Source organism: Carcharodon carcharias, chromosome 10, assembly GCF_017639515.1.
Source record: "Carcharodon carcharias isolate sCarCar2 chromosome 10, sCarCar2.pri, whole genome shotgun sequence".
Lineage (NCBI taxonomy): Eukaryota > Metazoa > Chordata > Chondrichthyes > Lamniformes > Lamnidae > Carcharodon > Carcharodon carcharias.
The window spans coordinates 41,879,675-41,902,246 of NC_054476.1; the positions used below are offsets into that span (position 1 = coordinate 41,879,675).

At 42.2% G+C, this 22,572-nt stretch overlaps 1 protein-coding gene across 12 annotated transcripts in view; it reads left to right on the top strand.

Moving 5' to 3' along the window:
• sox6 (SRY-box transcription factor 6) overlaps positions 1–22,572 on the top strand; it is a 724,678-nt gene that overhangs the window by 146,457 nt on the left and 555,649 nt on the right. The window contains exon 1 of one of the 12 annotated variants that reach the window (XM_041197604.1): positions 2,982–3,012. The exons of the other annotated variants lie outside the window; for them this stretch is intronic. The gene's annotated coding sequence lies outside the window, so the exon portion shown is untranslated. Of the gene's footprint in view, positions 1–2,981; positions 3,013–22,572 lie in introns of those variants that run through there. 12 annotated transcript variants of the gene reach the window in all.

Below are 22,572 nucleotides of genomic sequence, written 5' to 3' on the forward strand. Positions count from 1 at the left end.
TCTTTATTTGAATAGTGAGGATGAAGGTAAGAGGAAGATGGAGTATTTGGACCTTAGGAGGAAACAGTCAACAAAATTCAAAACAGTGCTAACGTAGAAGAATACATAAAAGGTAAGAAGAAAGGTTTTGAATGCAGGGCGAAGCTGGAGGTTGGAGGTTAGAAGAATGAGACAAAAGATGATAAGTATATTCTGGAAGCGCTGTCTAGAAATACAAGAAAGACTCAGACAGCTTCTCCAGTCATGGATGCAGTATTTGTGCTTTGGACTGAAATGGGCTTGATAGCGAGATAATAGTTATTGAAGAGAACTAACATTTGTTACATAACTGCCAGTGTTCCTGTGACGATATCTTGAATTTTCAGACATCTATGTTAGATTCATCAGGTAAAAGGTTGATGGGAAATTTGTTATGGCTTTGGTAGAGGTCAGTGGTGCATTTGAGGAGTCAATACCTTACAGATTTACAATTCTTATTGCAATAGGAAATCAGTCAGTGCCAAGTAGAACTATCTTTCCTTCAGTTATCTTTAGAGTTAGTCAAAATGTGGAAGATTCTGGTGGTTTCATCTTCTGCGCTAGAGGGAGCAGGAGGAGGAGCCATGGTGGAAAAGACAGCTCCACCAAAGAACTGAAGAGTCACTGAATATCCCATTCTATTTCATGAGTGCTCTGCCTAAAGGCAGGTCCTTGGCTCATTGATTGCTGCTGCTTCATCCTGAACTGTTTTTCTTGACACTTTTTGTCAGTGGTGGTTTGCCATTGCCTTGCATTTCAGGGGGAGGGTGAGGAGGTAGGACCCAAGTCTACCTCAGCTGAAACAGGAATCAAACCTGCACAGTTGGTATTATTCTGAACCACGTGTTAGCCATCTAGTCAACTGAGCTAACTGGCCCCAGCCACCTTGTATAGAGGGGCATAAAACAATTTCAGTAAATAACTAGCAGGACAGAAGTTTTTTCTTTCAGATTCAAGGCATGTACAGTAATGCTAATGAGGCCTTTTTCAGTCTAGATTAGAGAATGAACACAGCAACACCTGCCTCTCACAGGGAAGAGAGGGGGGAGGGGAGAGGAAGAGCCATTGACTGCCAGTTACAAAATGTTCCTGGAAACAGCAACCTCTCTTTTTGTTCAGTAGCTCTTTGCGAATATTATCAGGAAGTGAGAAATTTATTTTGGTGACAAGTGGAGTCATATTGACTGTGATGCAACTTTAACAGAAGCAAATTCTTGACATAATTAAGTCTTGACTTGTGCACAAAGTATAGCTGGTCCTGATATTTGGTCTAGGTTAGGGAATGAAGGCAGCAACACTTGCTCTTCACAAGTTCTTTTCTGTCTGTGTAAATTTCCATTTCTTGACGGAGGGAAAGAGAAAGAAGACTAGTTGCTTTAAAAGAATGGATTAGGGTGGCTTGTTCAGTTAGGTTGCCTTTTCCCCACATTTCCTTGAGAGAAATGGCCAACTTCTTCTACCTCCCACCTCAGTAGTACAGCTAAGGTCAGGAAGTTGCTTGGGAATCAAATTTGTAACCCCTCCAACAATAATTCATGCCTTGTATAGTAAGTACTGAATAGTGCATAGATCTCATTTGAAAAATAAATCATTTGAATTTTCAATGGACCAAGCAAAGCATCATGCCCCAAAAGCTATCTCACCGATTATTCTCCCATATCACCTAGTTCACAGATACACTCTTTCCTCCTACAATCTTTCTAGTTATACTGGGACTTTTCTTACCTTTTCTGTCTCTCTTCAACCTGGCACCTATGTCTCACTCCAGGTGGCGCAAAGTCATACCTCCCATTGAACTTAATACTTTTCTTCCCAGGCCTCATTCAAGATGACACTGCCACCTTTTCCCTCTCCTCTCCCCTTTCCTCTCTCCTTCAATTCCTCTTTCAAGTCCTTTTCACTTTTCCCTGCACAATCTCTCATCCCTCTCCTTTAAACATCATCCCTTCCCATTCCCCTTCATTTTATCTCTTCCACCTCCCATTAATACTACTTCCACCTAAGTACTGCTCCTTGAAGCTGATTTAGCTGCTGCATATTATTTTGCAAGGGCTTGGGTAGAAGTGGTTTTGAGGAGGAAGAGGCTTAGACCATGCCAATGTCTGTGTATGAACATGGTCAAAAAGACTGGACCTCCAAAACAATTACCACTCACATCAAATATTGGAGAGTTTTGTTTCTGCATTTGGAGTTGGTAAGTGCATTTTCCAATGTTGAACAGAACTATACAGACCAGGAAGGCCTTGGGTTCAATGCTCAATTTGTACTGGGCCAGCTGTTCGGAACCAGGGAGGCATATTATTGCCCTAAGTGGCTCTGAGATAGGGAAGGTAAATAATCAGCTAGGGGCTCTGTTCTTGATCACAATCCATTGATCCCTGGTAGAAAATGTAAGGGTTTGGACATCATCTGAGGGCAGCTCAACCTGTGATTTTATTGTTTGTGGTTGAATGTGCCAGTGACAATCAATGGCTTTGCTTACATAGGATGAACGATCATTTGGGTGAGGTATCAGAGGGCAGCTACCACCTTTGTGACTGCCCCCTTGCATGAATCAGCATGTTCAGGAGAATTCAAAGAAAACAACAAAACAATCACTCAGAATGATCATTGTGTGCGGTAGTACTGGACAAATACCAAAATTCAAGCTGATCCAGTTTGAATTCCAAACCACATTTCTGAAATACAATCGGCAGTCTGTCTCTGGTACAAACACAGGCTTGTTTAGAGTTGCTTTGTGAGATCTCTGTTCAGCGACATCTTACCTGATGGTTATCTCCTTCAGAAAACAGTAGCTTATAGCATTGAGATGCTCGCTATGTGGTAGTATTGGTTTTTAAATTCTCAATGTGCATCAGAGAAAATGCCAGTAATGTTGGTCTATGGCAGGCGCAACAACCTAATTTGACATTTAAATGCTTATTAAACCACTAAGCTCCTATATCAACTTTGGCCTACATGGTAAATCAAGGCTGGATCTCTCAGCTGGAAAGTGTAAGTAATTCACTGAACCTGGGGATGACTTTTAAGGTCTCTGAGACATAAATTAGAGCGAATAAGCACACTTAACCCTTTGGAAGTAAGTTTTCTTTCTTTCTTACTCTCAATGAAAACAGCGACAATCATTTTATGAAACTTTTGTAGCGTACTGTGCGGTAATGTTGTGAAAATAAGTTTGACTATATTCTCTGAATAAACAGAATTGGTATTGTTAATTATGTGCACTTATATATCAAGTTATACCAGGCAATAAACGAAGATTTTTGATTTTTACTATAATCCAAAATTAGGTCTAGGACCTATAAGATAACATAACCGTTGTAAACTGAACTGAAGTTTAAGTTAGCCATAATAATAAAAGCAAAATACTGGGGATGCTGGAGATCTGAAATAAAAACAGAAAGCGCTGGAAAAACTCAACAGGTCTGGCAGCATCTGTGGAGAGAGAAACAGAATTAGCCTTTCAAGTCCAATATTATCATTCTTTGTAACTGGTTAGTCATGATTGGATAGGTGTGCTGAACCCATTAGCTCATTGCACTTGATCACATTCTTTCGAGTGGGCTTTAATTCAAATCGTTTTAAGTACAAGAAAGCTGGGGGCAGGAGTAGTGAGTTGAAATGAAAGCTAATGTAATAATATTGGTAAAAAATAAACCATAATAATCCTGAGGCTGAATTTTACATGCCCCCATCGGGTGTGTTTTCGGCAGGGGTGGCATGTAAAATAGATTGGTTGGTTAGCCCACCACCTTTCCACCCAAACCCAAGCTCACCCCCACGATGTGCTAGGTGGGTGGGTGCCGACGTTGGCAGCCCGTCCACCATATATAAGTAAATAATTAAGGGTTATTAAGCCTATTGACCTGAATAGTATGCTGCCCACTCCAAAACCCAGTTGGCATGGGCAGTTGGGCGGGATTGGGAAGGCCGTTTTTAAAGGCCAGCATGAACAAAGAGGGGAAGGAAAGGGAGTACCTCATTTGGAGGTGCACTTCATGCATCAGGGGCACCCCCCCAAAGATGTCACAATCCCCTTCCTTCCGCATCACCTGCCTGATAGAACACGACTCTGTCACCCCCCCCCCTTCCTTTCTGGGCTCTGGGATCCCACCCCACCCTAAAACCCCAGGACTTACCTTCTTGGGACAGCCGTGTTCCTCTTCGGCCTTCTTCCTGCAGTCCGGCAGCACCCAATCTGGCATTGCTGGGAGTGATGGAATAGCTAGCCAATCGGATTGACCGGCAGTTCCCGAGGGCAGGACTTTCTTCTGAGTGAAGGGTGCAAGTTCCCCTTTCCATCAATTTAGCTTGCCTGCAGCATCTTAGGCAGGCTGGCATGGAGCGAGTCAGTTTCTGGTCGCTTTCCTTCTGGGAGTGTGTGCGTTCTGCCCTCCAGTAAAACGCAGCCCCCAATATCCAGCTGCTATTGGCATGAATGCCAGACATAATCGACTCAGAATTTGACCTTCACAGCCCACTCCTAATTTTGCCACTTATTAGCTAAGAGCTCTAGATGCCAATGGAGTACACCAGGGATCCAAAAAGTACGAGGAGGATAAATATCATCTGTCTTTGAATTCATATGATACATTACTTTTACCTTCCAGTTAACCAGGAAGGAAAATTCACTGAACCCACATAATGCATTGCAATGTGTAGCGACACCATAATTTTTTATGGATATATAGGAGCTGCATTATTTTAGATGAAATCTGTTGTAGCTTTGTTCTTCCTAGTAGAATACATAATGATGGTATTATTCCAAATGAAATATTTAGTGGTTGAGGTATTATGTGGAATATAAAATGGTGGATAGTGGTGTATTATAAATATACAACAACAGCACTATTCGATTTGGAATATATAGTCGCTGGTTATTCTGCATTGAATGTATTGCATTTGTATTTCTTTCTGTGGATTGTAGACTTGCCATATTATTTTATATGGCATATGTAGTTGTCATGTCACTTTTTTTTGAATATATATTGGCAGCATTATTCTCTGTTGAATATATTGCTACTGTGTATTATCCAACATTATTGTCATCTCTTTTAGGCTTATGTCTATTCACAGGATTGTTGCTGAATCCAGTTATTTTATTCATACCATAACAACCACCATTATTGTTGTAAGACTATGACAGAAGAAATACAAAAAGAATCCCAATGTAGCAATAATCCAATAATTAATAATTTAATCAGTGAAATCTTCCAGCTCCCCTCCAGGCTTTGCATTAGTCTTTATTCTTTAATTTTATTTAAGTAGGATAAAGGTACATATTTGTGAAAGGTAATGTACTCTTTTTTTTATTCGTTCATGTGGGCGCCACTGCATTCATTGCCCATCCCTAATTGCCCTTGTTCTGCGGGCATTTAAGAGTCAATCACATTGCTGTGGGTCTGGAGTCACATGTAGGCCAGACCAAGTAAGGAAAGCAGATTTCCTTCTCTGAAGGACATCAGTGAACCAGATGGGTTTTTACAACAATTTCATGGCCATTATCAGACTTTTAATTCCAGGTTTTTATTGAATTCAAATTTCACCTTCTGCTGTGGTGGGATTCGAACCTGTTTACCCTGGGTCCCTGGAATACTAGTTAGTGATAATACCACCGACACTATACCATGCCTCCCCGATGTAGCTACCTCATGTTAAAGTAGGATACTGTACAGCAATTTGCTTCTGCAAGATGTACTGTGTACATGGCCAGGATCTTTAGGTCGGCAAGCGGAGGGGCGGGGCCCACTCACACGTGTAAAATGATGCGGGATGACGTTGGGCGGAACTCCTATTGAGGCCATTTAAAAAGTAATTGACATAATTAATGGACCTGCCTGTCCAACCTTAAGGTTGGCGGGCAGGCTGGGAGCCCTGACAGTCTTCAGAAAAAGCAGGAAACCTCATCCATGGACAGGATGAGGTTTCATGAAGGTTTTAAAAAATTTAATAAAGGTTAGATTTAAAATGATGGGCATGTCCCAACTCCTGTGACAGTATCACATGAGGGGACATGTCAGGGATATTTTGTTTTTGTTCCTTCACCATTTTCAAATGTGGAGCTGATCTCCCTAAGGCAGCACTTAACCTCAGGGAGATGGGTGCGCTCTTTCACGCGCATGCACGAAGAACGCACTCTTGGCTGAGGGAATCCCTCCCCACCGGCACAGGGAGCACATAGCGCTTCCTGGCGGACGTCATGCTAGGCGGGCCTTAATTGGCCTGCCCATGTAAAATGGCGGTGCGCCCCCAATCGGGGGTACTGATCGGAGGCGTGCCTGCCTGAGGGGGGAAAATTCTTCCCCATGTTTTTTTGAATCATGGAAATTTTGGTAGAGAAGGAGTCTTTTGACATATTGACATATTGCACCTACATCCATCCCAGTTCTTTACTAGAGCTACCTACTCTAATCTGCCTGGTTAGATACTATTGTAGGATTTACTATACCTGTAACAGTGATTTAATAACTCACTGTTACTTGTTTGGGCTCAGACTGAGGAATGACGAATCAATGCATTAAAGATGATAAAAGTTCTGTTAGGGTAGATAAAGAGAAACTATTTGCTCTCATGGAGGAATCTAGAACAAGGAGGCATTATCTTAAAATTAGAACCAGATCATTCAGGAGTGGAATCAAGAAGCAATTCTTCACATAAATGGTAATAGGACTCTGAAACTCCCTTCACCTCACCACCCCCCCCTCCACCCACCAAGAACAGTTGTGAATGCTATTTCAATTAAAGTTTTCAAGACTAAGATTGATATATTTTTGTTAGCTCAATGTATCAAGGGATATGGAACACAGGAAAATAACGCTAAGGTACAATCAGCCAATTTGACAGGTCAGAATTGAGGGTCTCAATGAATGGCTTACTTCTAATTCCTTTCTCATTTGACTAGAATCTTTGGTCTTATCCTGGTCCATGTTAGGATAATTAACATCCCTCATTATTACAGTTACTAAACATCTTGTCCTCGATTTGCCCCCCCACATTATTGGAAGATCTTTCCGTGACCCAATGTGTGACCAGATTTCTTATTGTTTCTTAACCCAGTGTGAGCACCACTATCAATAAAAACTTTCCTTTCTATGGCTGTTATTTTGCTTTTGAAAAATGAAACTATGGCCGGGATTTTCCAGCCCCGTTGTGTCATGGCGGATGGAGGGAGTGCGGGGGGAACAATTTGACGTGAAAGGCAGAAATCGGTTTCACGCTGGTGTGAAAGCACAGTGGGATCATCCGATGGTGTTGACTATGGCGGAACGCAAATCCCGCTGAAGGCCGGAGTGAGCTCGATTTGCATCCCGGTAATGGGATGCAAAGTAAAGCCCAACCGGAATTATCTCTCCATACCAGATTTTCCATTAGGCCGGTGGGAAAACACGCCGGTCAAGAACATGTCTGGACAAGTGTGACGTGCAGAAGTCAGGTCTTCCCATTAGGTTCTTGCTCATATTTCGGACATCCAAGAAGATGATGATGCTGGAGCCCCACAGCTACTGGACCCTGGAGGAACATGTGCATCACATGCTGGGTGCAACCTCATGGACATAGCTCCACTGCAAAGAAGCTCATGGAAGGTGGAAAGTCTCCGTTGCTGCTTTCGGTCTGCTTTGGAACGTCACGGTCTTGGCCATGGTCTGCTATGAATGATCGTTGGGCAGGGGAGAGGAAGGTCTAGCTGTGAGTGGAAGAGGAAGGTGTAGTGGAGGTGCGGTGGGGGGGTGGTGGGAAGATCTAGGCTTGACTGGGAGAGGCAGGTGTACAGGGATGTTGGGATGGGGAAAACAAAAGTGTCAGGGGGTGAGGTTTGTAGGGGAGGGGGGCCAAGGTGTAGGGGGTGACGTTGGGAGGGGGGAGCAGGGAATACGGGGAAGAGGGTGTAATGGGGAAGAAAGTGGCAAGTGGGGAGGTAGGTATAAGTGGGGAGGAAGGTGGGAGTTCGGAGGGAGGAGGGCGTTCAGAGGGGGAAAGGTGTCTGATGGGAGGAAGATGTCTGGGGGGAGGAAGGAACAAGGGGAGGGGATGTCCTGCTGAACATGCAAGGGAGGGGTCGGTGGGGTCACTGACTGCCTCTTGGGGAGCGAGGATGGGCATGGTAGGAGGGGATGGTGATTATGAGAGGGGGTAGAGGGAGCCAGTAGGGTGGGAGGGTGAGGGTTCATCGGTAGTGGTATAAGGGATGGCAAGGGTGGTTGGTGGGGACGTGGACACAGGCATGGACTCTGGGGTGGGAAGGAGGAGGTTGGCAAGGTCAATATAGAGGGGATTCTCAAGAAGGTAAGGAACGTACACATTCACCTGGACACCCTGGAAATACAAGGGTTCAAGTTGGTGGGGAGGTGGAAGGTGATATCGGGGGGGGTTGACAGTGATGGGGGAAAGGACCTGGGTGACTGGGGGAAGGAAAAGGATGGAGGAGCTGACGATAAACTTGACAACTACCATTTTGCAGAAATTGAAAGTGAGCGGAGCCTCGTTTTGGATGGGCACAGGTGCTGCAAAAGCGTCCAATCAGTTGGGGGTGGGGGGAGAGATACAGCTCAGATGGACAACTGAAAAAGAATCCCAGCAGGCAGCATTGAAGATGCTCGGGACAGAAAAATTAGTGTGATGGATGAAGGCTCCGTGTGCGTGGGAGAGTGCTTGCACGAGGCTCTGAAAGGCACACACATGTGGGCACCACTTAATCAGAGTGCAGGTGGATGCACTCCACTGACTCACATACCAGTCTGCTTTGTGTGATGTTACCCTGCCTTTTCTGACTCTCCAGGATGAGTAGGAAGGCCGAATCCAGGGGCTTGTCACCTGACTCAGATCTCACAGATGCTTCTTCCCCAGCAGTCCTCCGAATGTCAGGGAGCTCAGCTGAACCTGTCTCCCCCTGCTGTGGACACATGTCTGTGCAGTGACCACTGGATTGTGAACCCGAGACTGCTCTAGATCTAGATCCCACCGAGGAGTGTGTGTCTCTGCGCTGGTGCAGGGTGTGGGTAAGCACTGTGACGGTTCTTTCAGCTGCTTATTTCCAGCTCTTCAATGGAGGAGCTGAGGGATTGGTTGGCTGAGGGCGTCAGTCGCTTGGCAGAGCTCTTTGCGAATCAAAGTAAAGATAATTAGTGCATGGCAGCAGAGTCAAAAGCAGGAGAGAGAGCACTCACAGTTGTGTTGAGAAAAGGATGATGTGGTGCTGGATCCTCACATGGGTGTTCACCACCAACCTCACCATTGCCACAGGCATGGCCAACGTCCTCACCCAGTCAGCGCAATGACACACTCCGCAAAGTGAGTGAGGGGCCTAATGTGGGCCACTCCATCTCCGGTCTGGGACCTCTCCCTGCTGTTGTGATCCAGTTTCTGCATGAAAACAATTAGAGAGAATGTGAGCAGGACCCATGTCACTACGTGGAATGTTTGTGTGGTGAGTGGAAAATAGATGGGATGAGGATGCTAACTCCAGAGGATATGAGCCTGATGGAGATGTGAGGGTGTGTGTGAGAATTTGTGGTGTTGTCCCTTGAGGTGTGAGACCCTTTTTGATGTCTGATGGGTTTGTGATTGTGTGAGATGAGAGTGATGAGGTGGTTGACTTACCCTGGCGAAATGGATTCATCCTCTTCCTGCACTGAATTGGTGACCTCCTCTGTGCTCCAGTGGTGCTGACTGCCACTGCTTCCCAGGCTGGATTAGTGACCCTGGTGGACTTCCTGAACCAGAGTGGGAGTAGATGACATTGCAGGCGCCCCAAGGAGGCATCACTAAATTTGGGGGTTGCTATCCTCTTTGCCTTTGGGGCCATCTGTCGCCTGGAGCAGTCCTGGTCTGGGGACATGAAGTAGGCATGCACTCTGGTGCACTTTAAAAATAACATCTGGAGCGAGGAAGTGCTGGGTTTACGGCGTGGTGGACAAATCTGAGCCCACCCGCCAGTGATCTGGAGCATTTCCCGTGAATGCGTTATTAATGAGGCGGGATGTGCCGAGAATAGGATGATACATTGTGAAAATCTGCCATTGCGGCCGGCAGTTAAAACGTCTTTTTTCATGCCCACTCCCTCACCATGCAAATCTGGGACAATTCCGCCCTATATTTTTTCTCTTTTTAAATTCATTCATGGGATGTGGGCATCACTGCCTAGGCCAACGTTTATTGCCCATCCCTAATTGCCCTTTTTCTGAGGGCATTTAAGAGTCAACAACATTGCTGTGGTCTGGAGTCACATGTAGACCAGGTAAGGGCAGCGGATTTCCTTCCCTAAAGGACATTAGTGAACCAGATGGATTTTTGTGACAATTGGCAATGGTTTCATGGTCATAATCAGAATTTTAATTCCAGATTTTTTATTGAATTCAAATTTCACCATCTGCTGTGGCAGGATTCAAACCTAGGTCCCCAGAGCATTACCCTGGGTCTCTGGAATACTAGTCCAGTGACAATACCACTATGCCACCGTCTCCCCAGAGTTCTGTTTGTCAAGGCTATAACATCATGTTCCTCTATTGTAGTTAGTGTTTCTAGTTCTCTGACTGTATTTCTAATTCCTTGCTTTTTTAGATTTTACTATTTTAGATTGGTTTGTTTCCCTTGCAATATTTATAAAAATGTCCTATGTGGCCTAAGGTAAATTTAAGAATATTACCCCTTGAGGTTACTCTTCCAATCCCAGCCCTGCCTATTCTGGTGCTGAACTTGGATCACTTCGTTCAACAAGTTTGCCCTTCTGTAAAGCTACCTCCTGTTTCAAAACTTGCAACTTCTATCAAACTTGAAATGGTCCTAACTATACCTTCCGACAATCATTCAGCCTCCTAGCTTTAGTTTCTGTTTTTTGACTTAGCATGTCGCACTGGTAGCATTATTGAGAATTCAAGCTTTGAGCTTTAGCTTCTTAGTTTTTTTTCCCCCTCAATCCTTATATTCATTGCTTAAGATCCCTCCTGCAGTCCTTCCAACAATGTTAGCATCCTCAGGAATCTGACCACTGGGTGCTTACCCTGCACTCCCGATGTTTCTGACATCCTTCAGCCTGTTAAACATTTTAACATTTACATTATTATCTCTGAGTAAATCTTTCACAAAACTCTTTGTAAAACCTCTCAGCTGCCATATTGCTTTCCCATCCACTTCTTGCTTACGAAACAGTCCATTCACCCAAATATTCATTACCTACTATATGTATAAAGTATGGTTTAATGCTCATCTAAGACCATTACCTTAAAAAGTTAGAAAGTTACAAATTGGTTTTCTTGCATTCTCAATTCTTAAGTGATAGATACTGATGGCTTTTATTCACAAAGTTTGAGTTAGTTGCATACGTTATTTGAAAGCTGTCAAACCATGTTAAACATGACTGCACAGCCAAAAGCCCAGGCGGCCCTGATTCAACATGTATCCATGTCTAGAATGCATGTTTATAAAGTTCCAAGGAGCATCCAATTCCCACTTCACTTATATCAGCAAGACTTTACTCACTCATTAATCTAAATTCTTTTGCAACTTTAATCTACATGTTTAATTAATCATAAAATGAGGCAGTAAGTAATTTCAGCAATGTGTGGCTTGTTATCAGATGCATTTAATCACTCCACTGTGAGCTCATTTGGAAACACCTGAAGATGTCTAGAGTGGTTTGAATAAGCATAAATTATTCTTTGTCAGTGTACTTCAGTCCACTAGCAAAGATAGCATCAACTGGGATTACACTTAATTCCACAAATATGCAGAATGTCCGCAAACAATAAATGGAATGTCATACATCTTCTTTTGTTTCTTTTAAATTGCTTTTTATTTCAGAAAGTTGTAGGTTCACCCCACTATGGGCTTGTAATCCAGGTTGACATTTTAGTGCAGCACTGAGGGAGTGCTGCGTTGTTGAAGATGCAGTCTTTTAGATGAGATCTTAAACCGAGGCCTTTGTCTGAGATGTTAAATAGAGGCCCTTTCATAGGCTGTAGAAATGTAAGTTGTTTATTTAAATTGTACATTTTGTTGGTTTGCTTCTTTACCCCTCCAATTATCTCTCCTCCTTGCCTGAAGGTGATGACTACTGGAATACAGTTTCCTGGATACTGCTGTCATATGACACTTATTTGTTATTCTTGTACAACCTTCACAGGAAGCCATCACAGTGAAGCTCCATCCTGTTCTTACCACAGCATACACATTCCAACAACACTCACTGGGTATTAGACAGAGAATTCTGCCTATGTCTAAAACCTCACATTGTAGGCTTGTGCGCAGTGAACAATTGCACTGCCATTTTGGCTGACATCAACCAAATCAGTACAGAGTAGGAATTGAACTCCAGTTATACACCAGACATTGATCTGCAGCGATTCAGCTTAATGTGTGACTGCTTCCTGCCAGTTTGAGTAACACATGAAAAATGGAAGCTGTGTGGAACATATTTCCTAGGCCACAATGTTTCTGTGCTATGGTCTCCCAATGTGCCTATGTGGTGAGTCCTGTATCTGTTCTGCCACAAGCAACTGTTGAGCAAAGACCAGGGCATAGCCAAGGAAGGGACACCGCCACTGTCTCTCTCACCCACTAGTGGTAGGAGACATGAGAACCATTTATGGATTCTTTGGAACAATTAAACCATGGTTTTGGTCATGGCCTGGTGTATAAGCAGAGGCAAAATCTGTTTTTTACAGAAAAAATGTTACCTTCTGGTCTATTCAGAAAGATGTTTCTGTATTCTGGGACAGGAGCAGGCTGTTGCTCAACAGAGTTTTATGCTGCCAGTAGTCAAATTGGTTAATGCTGCTGGGCAGCTTCCTTTGGCTGCATTTCCACTTACCACATTAGCCAAACTGATTCTTTTGTCGGTTTAAGCATTAATACATACAGATGTCTGGGGAAGTGGGAGAGGAGTGAGTTGTGGCTCAGAAATTAGAGTTTGCCTAATTTTCTTTTCTTGAAAATTAGCCACAATATATTCTGTCTGTCCAGTGACCCGATAATTGCTGTGTTACTAATCTAACACAGTGGTAGTTCCTTCCCCTTAAAAGAATGAATTAAGTAAAAATGTATTCTGTGTCAATCCTTTTATTTTTATTCATTCTGAATACCTAATTCAATTGACATTTGGAATTTAAAGAAATGTCTTGTTAACATTTGAGGCCAATAAATGATTCTGAATCACAATTGAATAGTCTAATTACTTTTTAATTATGCCTTTGTATGTAAGAGGATACCAATCGATTAGTTTCTGAATGGTTTGAGATATAAATTAAAGGTAATTTATGATTCTTATTGCTGCCTTGCTTAGATTCCATCTCCCCAGCTCCTGTACTCCTCCCCCAACTAATTTCTCCCCTCCTTTCCTGAAAGCATTCACTCCTACTGGATATGATTCTGTGTAGGCTCTGACTATTGTACTCAATGGTCATTCTTCACTTGTGGGTTTGGATAGTGAATGGCAATTGTCTGCTTTGGTGCTTCACAACTAAGCCTGATCCTGAAATTACACATGTGCAATTTCTAATAGACTCAATGGGGAGTGATAAGAAGTGGGAGCCCTGACTGATTTATTTTCTCCTATGGCTATTACTTAGACTATGATCAGCTAACCTAATGCAGACCAAGGAATCTTCTGGTATATATGCTTCAGTATTTCATTGGGGAGCATTTAGTTGACTGAGAACTTCAGATATCTGCAGCTGAGATAATTATGCAGAGAGCTCCAGAAAGCCTCACTCACAAAGCAAAAATAATTGGATTCCTTCCATTGTGTTGCCTATGTATCTATTGCTGCCTATTTGGACCTAGATGACTATATTCATCAGGGAGTAATTGGGTTTGTGAGTAAAATGCTAACAGATAACTACCTACTGGTCTGTAACCTGAACAGATAATAAGAGGTAGCTCTGCGGGATTGGGTGTGACTGAGTTGTGGGGCGGCTGCCTTTCTCTTTTGTCTCTGTGTGATGCAGTATGTGGGATGCTGAGCCGATACTTTAGAAAATATAATGATGATGATGTATCAGACAACAAATGTTATGCCTAATTTGACTTCCATTTGGCTTAACCCTCTTACATGTATCACTACAATGTTCTGAAAGTCCAACTTAACGTACAGCAGTGTAACCAGCCTGAAAGCTGATAAGCTTTACGTCACTGCTGTGTGACGCCACTCACTCTCACATCTAACTGTACCTCTCAGCTGTCCAATGAATGCTCCAGAGTCCAATTACCAGTGAAAGAATGCTAATTGTCCTAAGTGGATACTGTGACATTATAATATGTGTCAGAATTCCTTCCATACTGAAAAAATCACTGTGTGAACAAAATGAATAAAAAGTATCAAAAGGGGAAATGTTGTCACCCTATTTTTTTTTGGAACTTGCTTAAATCTTGATACTCTGCCTAGGTCACCAAAGGACATCTATGGGATGACCTCCATCATTACATTGACTTTTTCTACAATTCAACTTTGAGAATTATGCATGAGAGCCTCATAACAAAACACTCATAGTGATCTCCAAAAAAACGATGAGCAAGTGTACTCGGAGCAAGCTTGATTTTCACATGGCCCATACGTATTGGTTTGAAGGTGATGTTTATAGAAGCAAAGCAGCACAGATTGTATCTCTTCTCAGGAACAGCCCTTTGACAGGATTTCACAGGGTAGTGTCATTGCCTGTTTTATAGCAGTATTTCTGCCACACTTTTTTGCCATTAACACAGTTTAAAGGGCCACTGCCATCAGCAATTTCTACCTTGCATGCCAAAAAGAAACTGTTATAATCTGTACTATCTAGTTTATAAAGCAATAAAACATTATTGAGATAAACCTTGTGAAGGAGCAGGATTTATTAGGCTATGATATATACTTTTAGGTCATATGCTAGCAATCAAAATTGATGCGCCTTGTCTGATGGTCGCTGTGTCTCAATCCCAGAATTGATGACATGGTGTCTGTGTATAATGGCAAAAAAAATTAGATAAATGTAAGTTGTGCAAATGAATAAATATTGGAGGGTAGCTGAAACCTCTCTTGGTTGTGGCTCAGTGTGATATAGGTCAATATGAACTAATCTGACTTTGGTTCAACCATTAGTCTGTGCTGGGGGAATTGATTTCAACCAATGTGCCAATACCTGTTTTACAATTGCCTCTGGATTAGTGAAAAGGAAAATCAAAAAATTCTGGAAGTGTTAGGTTCCCATTTTGGAGATTAGCCCTCTGTTAGACAAAGGATCCAAACTGAGATGTTAATCCATAGTTTCTCTTTTCAGCTGACAAAAGACTTGAAGTGTATTTTCAGCATTAAGAGATTTTTCTTTATATCTTGCAGAGAAAGATCAGCCAGAGAAATCAATTGCTGATTGTTGCTTAGCCACTCCTGTGGGAAAGTACATGTGCATGGATATTGAGTATGGACATCACAAGCTCTGATATACCGCCTTTCCTGCTGAAATAGCATGCCAGCATTTCCTTTAAAGTCTTAGGATATAAATGTCCATTAGATAGAGCATTGGCAGGCGAGTGGGTACCTGTGAAGTGCTACCTTAAAATGGACCAGTGCCCTCAAAATGAAGTTAGGAAGTGGGGTTCAAAGTGTAAGCACTGGATAAAATGTTTGCAAGAAAGGACCCAGCAGCAATGACTTGGTGCAGTTCCGGATTCACTTATCTCAACCATTCAGTTAAGCAAAATGTATCGAACAATCTCTACAGAGATTTCTATCTAGTCTGCTTTTACCTCCGAAAATGAGAAAATATCCTCCCAGCCGTGAATTTAATAATAATAATAGCCGAGAAACTACTAATTACTCTCTGTACCTCCACATCTGCTTAATGCAATGCATCACTTAAATTAATTAATGATTTCAATCATGAACTTCTTGAAAAATGTTACGATTTCTCTCATGTCTATAATGCAATGACCTGGGAGTGTGAAATCTGTATTATGTTGCAAGTAACCAATTAATTGATTTGCAAATTATTTAAAGTTTGTTATGCCCAAGGGAGCACTCAAGCTAACAACAGGAGTTTTCCTCTTCCTCTGATATGAAAAAAAAATCAGCTTTCAGTTGGGCACAGATTGACTCAGTACCTAACAAGCCCTTTTTGAGTAGTGCCTGTGAGCCGAGCCCAGGTACTGGCAGATCCCAGGGATGCTGTCAAACGTTTGGTTTAAGTATCGGATAAGTGGCTGTTTCTGTTTCCTGGTATCAGGCAGCCTAATCTCAGCTCCCATTAGCAATTGCTGTCATTCAGACACACAGTGTCTGGCTGATTTAAATAAAATGAAATGAAGATAGTTGTTTCTGGTCCCTTGGCTTCAGTCATTGCCATAAACATATGCTCCGCGTCCTGCTTCTTTCCATCTTATTTATGACTTTAATTTGTTGTGTGGGCTGCGTTAGAAATTAAATTTAATACAATTCTCCGAGGGACCCTGTCATATAATAACATGGTAATTTCTGTGTATCCTTTTGAAAAATGAGGAAATTAATTCTTCTTGACATGTTCTAATTATTCCAGTGTGAATGGCAAACCTACTTTCCCGGCCCCTGAAGTGTTATAGGCAAGTGGCTGTGTTGCAGCACCGAGGTGCTAATGCTGACCAGCAGTGCGTTTAATTTGAAACATGAGTAGACACCTTTCAACACACCTTAGTAATATGGGAGTGCTTTACAAAAATTAATTCACAACTTATTTAGCGGCTTAGCCTCGGGGTTAGTATTTTTTTTCTCCCAGTCTGGTGTTGGCTTCTTGAGAGGAATTTTTATTGCAGTAATTTATTTTTTTAACCTACTGTTTTTCATTAATTGCACAAACACAGCCCAGATACTTTAAGGTTTTAACAAATAGTGATTTTTTTTTCTCTTCAGTTAGGTTTTAGAAGTAAGCAGTTAACAACTCCAAACTATTTGTTTTCAATTTACTCTCTTCCTTAAATTTGGAGCCAGAGAGGGGAGAGAAATAAAATAAATTTGGGGACCTCCTAATTCCATGAACATTACCTCTGTAGGATCAAACCAGAATGATGTGAGTAGTGAAAATATAGTATTCCAATAGAGGCTCTTAAGTAGGCAATTAATACCTACTTAAGGGCCTCATTCTGCCACCACTAGTATTAACCCAGTGATTGGTAGGGGGCTTGCATTGTGGGGAGCACGATAAGCAAATCCTATTGGGGTATCCAGGTTGGGGGGGGGTGTTGTTGGAGGTATGCAGGTCCGTCATTCAAAGGCATTCAGTGCCTGATTGAGGGACATTGGCATTGTAAAGGGGAGGGGCTGAGATCTACCCCCCTCGCCTTGCTGCTGACCTGTCTCAGCCCAACTCCCCCACTCCCCCCCACCCATTGTCCAGTGACTATCCTAGGCCTGAGTTGGGGGTTGTACTGGCAGCAGCCATCATCTCCCAGGTAGCACTTCCGTTCAATAGAGCTTCCAGCCTCCGATTGGCTGCCAACTTTCAGCAAGCAGGACATCTGGGCCCAGGGTTCTTACCCCAGGCCTGTTAAGTACCTAAAAAAAAAACAAGATTCGATGGGCTTTCCCAAAAAGAGGGAAAGCAGGGTTCTCGCTGGCACTCCAGCTGGCAGCCGAGGACTCCCTTCGCTTCCATAAGATTCCGCTTGTAGGGTGGGGTAGTTTAAAGGGGGTGAAGTAGGAGAATTGAGCATTGAAAGCCGTTCAACAGGCCTTCAAGTTTGGTTCATGCACATATACTTCATGTGATGTTGCTCTATGCTGAGTTGGACGATTCCACTGAGATATTGGTGAGGTTATCACAATTGGCTTCAGTGGTCCCAGGCTAGAGAAAGTGCAAGAAAAATCACCTGTGGCCAAAAGCCTAACTCTCAGAACTCAGAAATAAATAAAGGCCATTTCTGGGAGGCACTGGAAGTTGGCTGGGGTCCACAAAAATCAGAACTCAGCAATATCGCCTGCTTTGTGGGAAAAAGGGTTTTACAAATGAATTCTTCTTACAAAAAATTTATGTATCAACAGTTAGTGTTGATGGCAGCAAAGGGATACATGTCCTCTGCAAGATACTGGAACTGTAAGCAAATAATTGAGTTTTGTGATGAACATGATGGTATATTACTCGAATTGGCAAAAATTGTGTTTCTGTCATCAGTACATAGGATGTACAAAATATCATCTTAACAGTGCATGTCCCAATATGCAATCTCTTTTTTTCCCTTGAGTGCAAGAAGAGGTTAAGAGTTTGGTGCAATTGCAATTCTGTGGATGAATTGATCTACGATTACAAAGCATTTTAAGCTCAAGGATTTACAGGCTTTGTTATGTTGCAACTTCTTGGAAATAATCCATTGGAAATAATGTGCTCCTTCTCCAACTTTCCAACACACATGCGCTCTAATAAAATGCAACGCTTTGACAAACTTTAACTTGGGAGACAAGCTATATGTTATGAATAAGATCTCCTAGAATCTCATTGATCTTCAACCTGATTGAAAAGTAACAACATGCTCTGCAATTGGAAGAACTTATTGTTTCCTGTGGGGACGAATTTGAATCTAAATTTGCTTCCCAAGCTTCTGCAAAGACTGATCCTTGGCAATAACATAAAAGAAAGCAGAATTAGATGTTTATCATGTATATTATGTTCACTTGAACTCCCTCCATGGCTCAGTGAGAAATTGCATCTGCCATACAGATGACAAAGTCCTTGGTTCTAGCTCTGATAGTTGAGGCAATAATAGAATTGTTATAGGTTGTCCTCAATGTCCTCAGGTTATGGAGGTGGAAAAAAATCAGATGGAATTTGGGTTCTTGATCTTAATCCAGTCACCACTCCTCGATAGTGTTTATGTATGTGCTTGTACATATAAGTGTGTATACATGTGTGTGAGAGATTGAATATATGGGTGTATATGTTAGTGTGTGTATGTGTATGAATATACTGGGAAGAGATTTAAAATATTGGCAACCCAGATGTCAGAGCTCACCAGGTGGCCCTTGATAGTGCCAGTGCGAGGCCTGGTCTATTTCGAGGATCGAGCCTCATTAAGATATATGCTGTAGGCCTCGGGTGTGTACAAAGGATTGTGAATCTTTGGAATTCTCTACCCCATAGAATGTGGATGCAGTCATTGACTATATTGAAGACAGAGTTAGATAGATTTTTGGATACTAAGGGAAGGATGGAATATAGGGGTAAGCGCAGGAAGGCAGAGTTGAGGTAGAAGATCAAACATGAACTTAGTAAATGGTGACGCAGGTTCAAAGGGCCGAATGGCCTACTGCTGCTCCTATTTCTTATTGTTACGTTCCTTTGTAAACAGGGATCCCAATGCAGTTCACCAGCTCTGGGCCGGAGGATTGTTGACAGGCCCTGAGGCTGATCCAGCTGGAAGAAGGAAGGTCCAAAGAGATTATAATTGGGATGGGCTCATCATTTTGACAGATATTGAGGAGGCAGTAGGCAAAGTGTGCCTCCTGCCCACCTGATGGCACAGGGACCATTAATCTTTATGGTCGGGCCTCATTGCCATTCCAATGGCAAGGTACTTGTATATTTTGAGCAGTTAGCTGCTTGGAGGGGCTGTCTGCATTACCAATTTGCTAACTCAGAAGAAACCGGGAACTGAACCTTGGATGTTCCCGGCCTGTTCAACTGAAATCCACACATACTGACTCAGTTATTATGGAAATCTCTGAATGCCTCGTTATTTAAGCAGAGCTTGTTGGTCATAGGTGTCTGTCTGGCTAAATATGAGCCATACCTGACTAATGAGCATTACATGGCACAAATTCATAATCTCAGCAAAACACATCACAACCTTCACTCTGAATGTTACATGATCCTCTGTATTGCAAGGATCCTGCCCCTCTTCAGGTGAGTACCAGTTACCGCACTCAACTGGAGATCAACTCTATTTATCTGATCCAAGGACACTGCGTTCTCTCTGCTCCTCCTTTCTTTCTGTATTTTTAGTAAGTAGCATTAATGCTGGAATTAAATCAGGCTACTCGTAATATTATGTTTCCCGTCACATGCATTGTGAAATGTAGTCAGGTTTCACTTGTCTCTTTGCATCAGTGAACTCCAAAGAGAAATTAGTTTTGAAGCAGACTCAGGCTGGCGGTGGAGATCATAGAAACAAGTAAAAGCCAATATCATATTGGGCAAAGATCAGTAACAGACCAATATCATCTGGGAGCAGAGATCAGTAATAAATCAATACTGAACAGAGACAAATATCAATATCTGAACAATACTGTGGAAAGACAGAAATCAGCAAATGGACCAATATCATACAGGAGCAGAAATCAGTAACAGATTAATATACAGGAGAGGAGATCAGTACTTATAGAGCAAGGCAACTAATTTACAGGAGCAGAGATCAATAACAGACACTTGATGTATAAAAAAAGATTGGTAACAAATACCAATGATGTACATGAGTAGAGCCAAGTGAGAAAAATGGCAGGTCTATGTACATTTAATCTCTTAATGGGAGATTCTCAGTTGGTGTTTGAAAGTTGAGTGCGCAGAGTCAGAGGGTTCATGAGATGTACCCACTGTACTTATTTACAATCAATTAACCTGCTAACCGCTGCCTCGGTATTATGTAGAGAGCAGTAAGAGAAAGTGCCATTTGATCTCATCTCATTCCTTGAAAGTTTTGCTATTTTTGTTGGCAGTGGAATCAGTAAAGTATTTGTTTGTCGCAGAGAATGAGGAGGAGGAAACAAACACTTTCACAATGTCACATCAGTGGGACTTAGCCAGCTGGCATTTAACAAACTTGTGGGGAAAAGTTTCATTTGGATGCAGTTATCAGTTCCATTACAACTTAGAACAGTTTGTTTCTTAATGAGCTCCATGGCGGGGGAGGGAGTGAGACCAGTGATCATTGACTTCACTGCCAAAGTGCATGTGAATGGAGAAAGAGGGAAGGATGAGATATGCAAGTACCCTTCTATATCTGAATGAGCTCAGAGAGACGGGGGTTGTAACCATAGAGTAAACTGATGTATAAGATGAGATGCCAGGAGGCAGTATTAACCGCCCCCTGCTGTATCTGAATTAACTGGACTAAGATGGGGGTATGTTTATTTCACTGTCATGAAGTAATAATTCTCCAAATGATTGTTCCTTCCATTTTTAATATTGTTCCATCACTTTATTTTGCACACTTTAACTACTAAGTAGAATGTGTTTCACTGTGCAAATGTTTAAATGTAAAAGTATATTGGCATTCAGCTTGCAATGGTTAGATTTCTATATATTTTAACGATGAGCACTTAACTGTAATCTTAACTCCAAAAAATGCAAATCAAAACTCACCAACAACACATCTTTCACATCACATAGTTGTGAGAAAGGTCCAATTAAAACTAACCATTTGCAAACTACTATTCTCACAGTAAAGTAAAAGTCGCATTATTGATAAAGCTAAGTCTCTTATAAGCAAATAGTTGTCTCTGAATCTGAGTGCTCGGAGGGCAGCCAATGCCTGCACCTGTTGTTATTAGGATGATAATAGGAGTTGTGGCAGAGGACACTGAGTACATTAGTCAGGCGTTGATGCCATGCTGCTGAGACATCTGCCCACTTCTGCTGCTTATCCCATACGTAGAGGACTGAAGGAAGTAGTAAAGTCATGAGATTTATTATTGAATGAACTCAAAAGTCCTTGGATTCTCCTGCACTGAAGTTGTGTTGAGGTAAGTGCTTCCTGGTGCACAGTACATGAGAGGGTTTATATTATTGTTATTACCAGGCGAGGAGCAGTGAACCAGCTCCCCTCTATTCCTACTCAGTTGGTCACAATAAAGGTTAAAGTTTCTTTTTCATGAGATGTGCAATTTTCAAATCCAAATGTATTTAACTATTTAAGCTGTGAGCAATAAGGAGTCAATCAAGCAGGTTTTTCTTGAGTTAAAGAAAGAGCAAATTCATTAACTACTAAACCTGAGGAAAAAATAATAAAAATGCGACATCACACACACAGGTGTCAGAAATAAGGGAAGTTAGAGTCCAAAATAAAAGTTAAAAGAATACAGTGTTAAATGTCCTTTGCTTGTCCTTGAGGTGTAGGTTGTTAAACATTGTGGCTGATTTTGGATTAGCTGATTTTGTGGATGCAGTCAGATGTAGAAGATGTTGCTTTTATTACAAGATCTTGGTTTGATGGTAGGTTTCTGATAGTTGACTTCCTGAACTGGGTGGCACCCACTTTTTCCAAAGGAGAGAGAGGGAGAGAGCATAGCTTTTCGGCCTGTTTCCTCTGCTGAAAACTCCTTTGACTTTCTTGACTTTCTGTGTGTGACTTGCAATATCTCTGCAGTGGCTGCAGCCTGGCCCATTATACTTCACCCATTGTGTATTTCTAAGGGGTTTTGAGTGAGTCTGTCTGTGGCAGTCATTGTTTCAATATCCAGGATTTTGCATTTTAATGTCTCTTCCTTAGACAGTGACAAGTTTTGATGGATCTTTGAATTATAGGAAATGTCCCTCTCTTCACACTCCCCTGAGGGTGTCTTGTTTGCATTTTCGCCTTCACCTTGGAAGGTGGCCTTGCATTTTTTAGTCGTTTGTTCTGTCTCATTTCAAA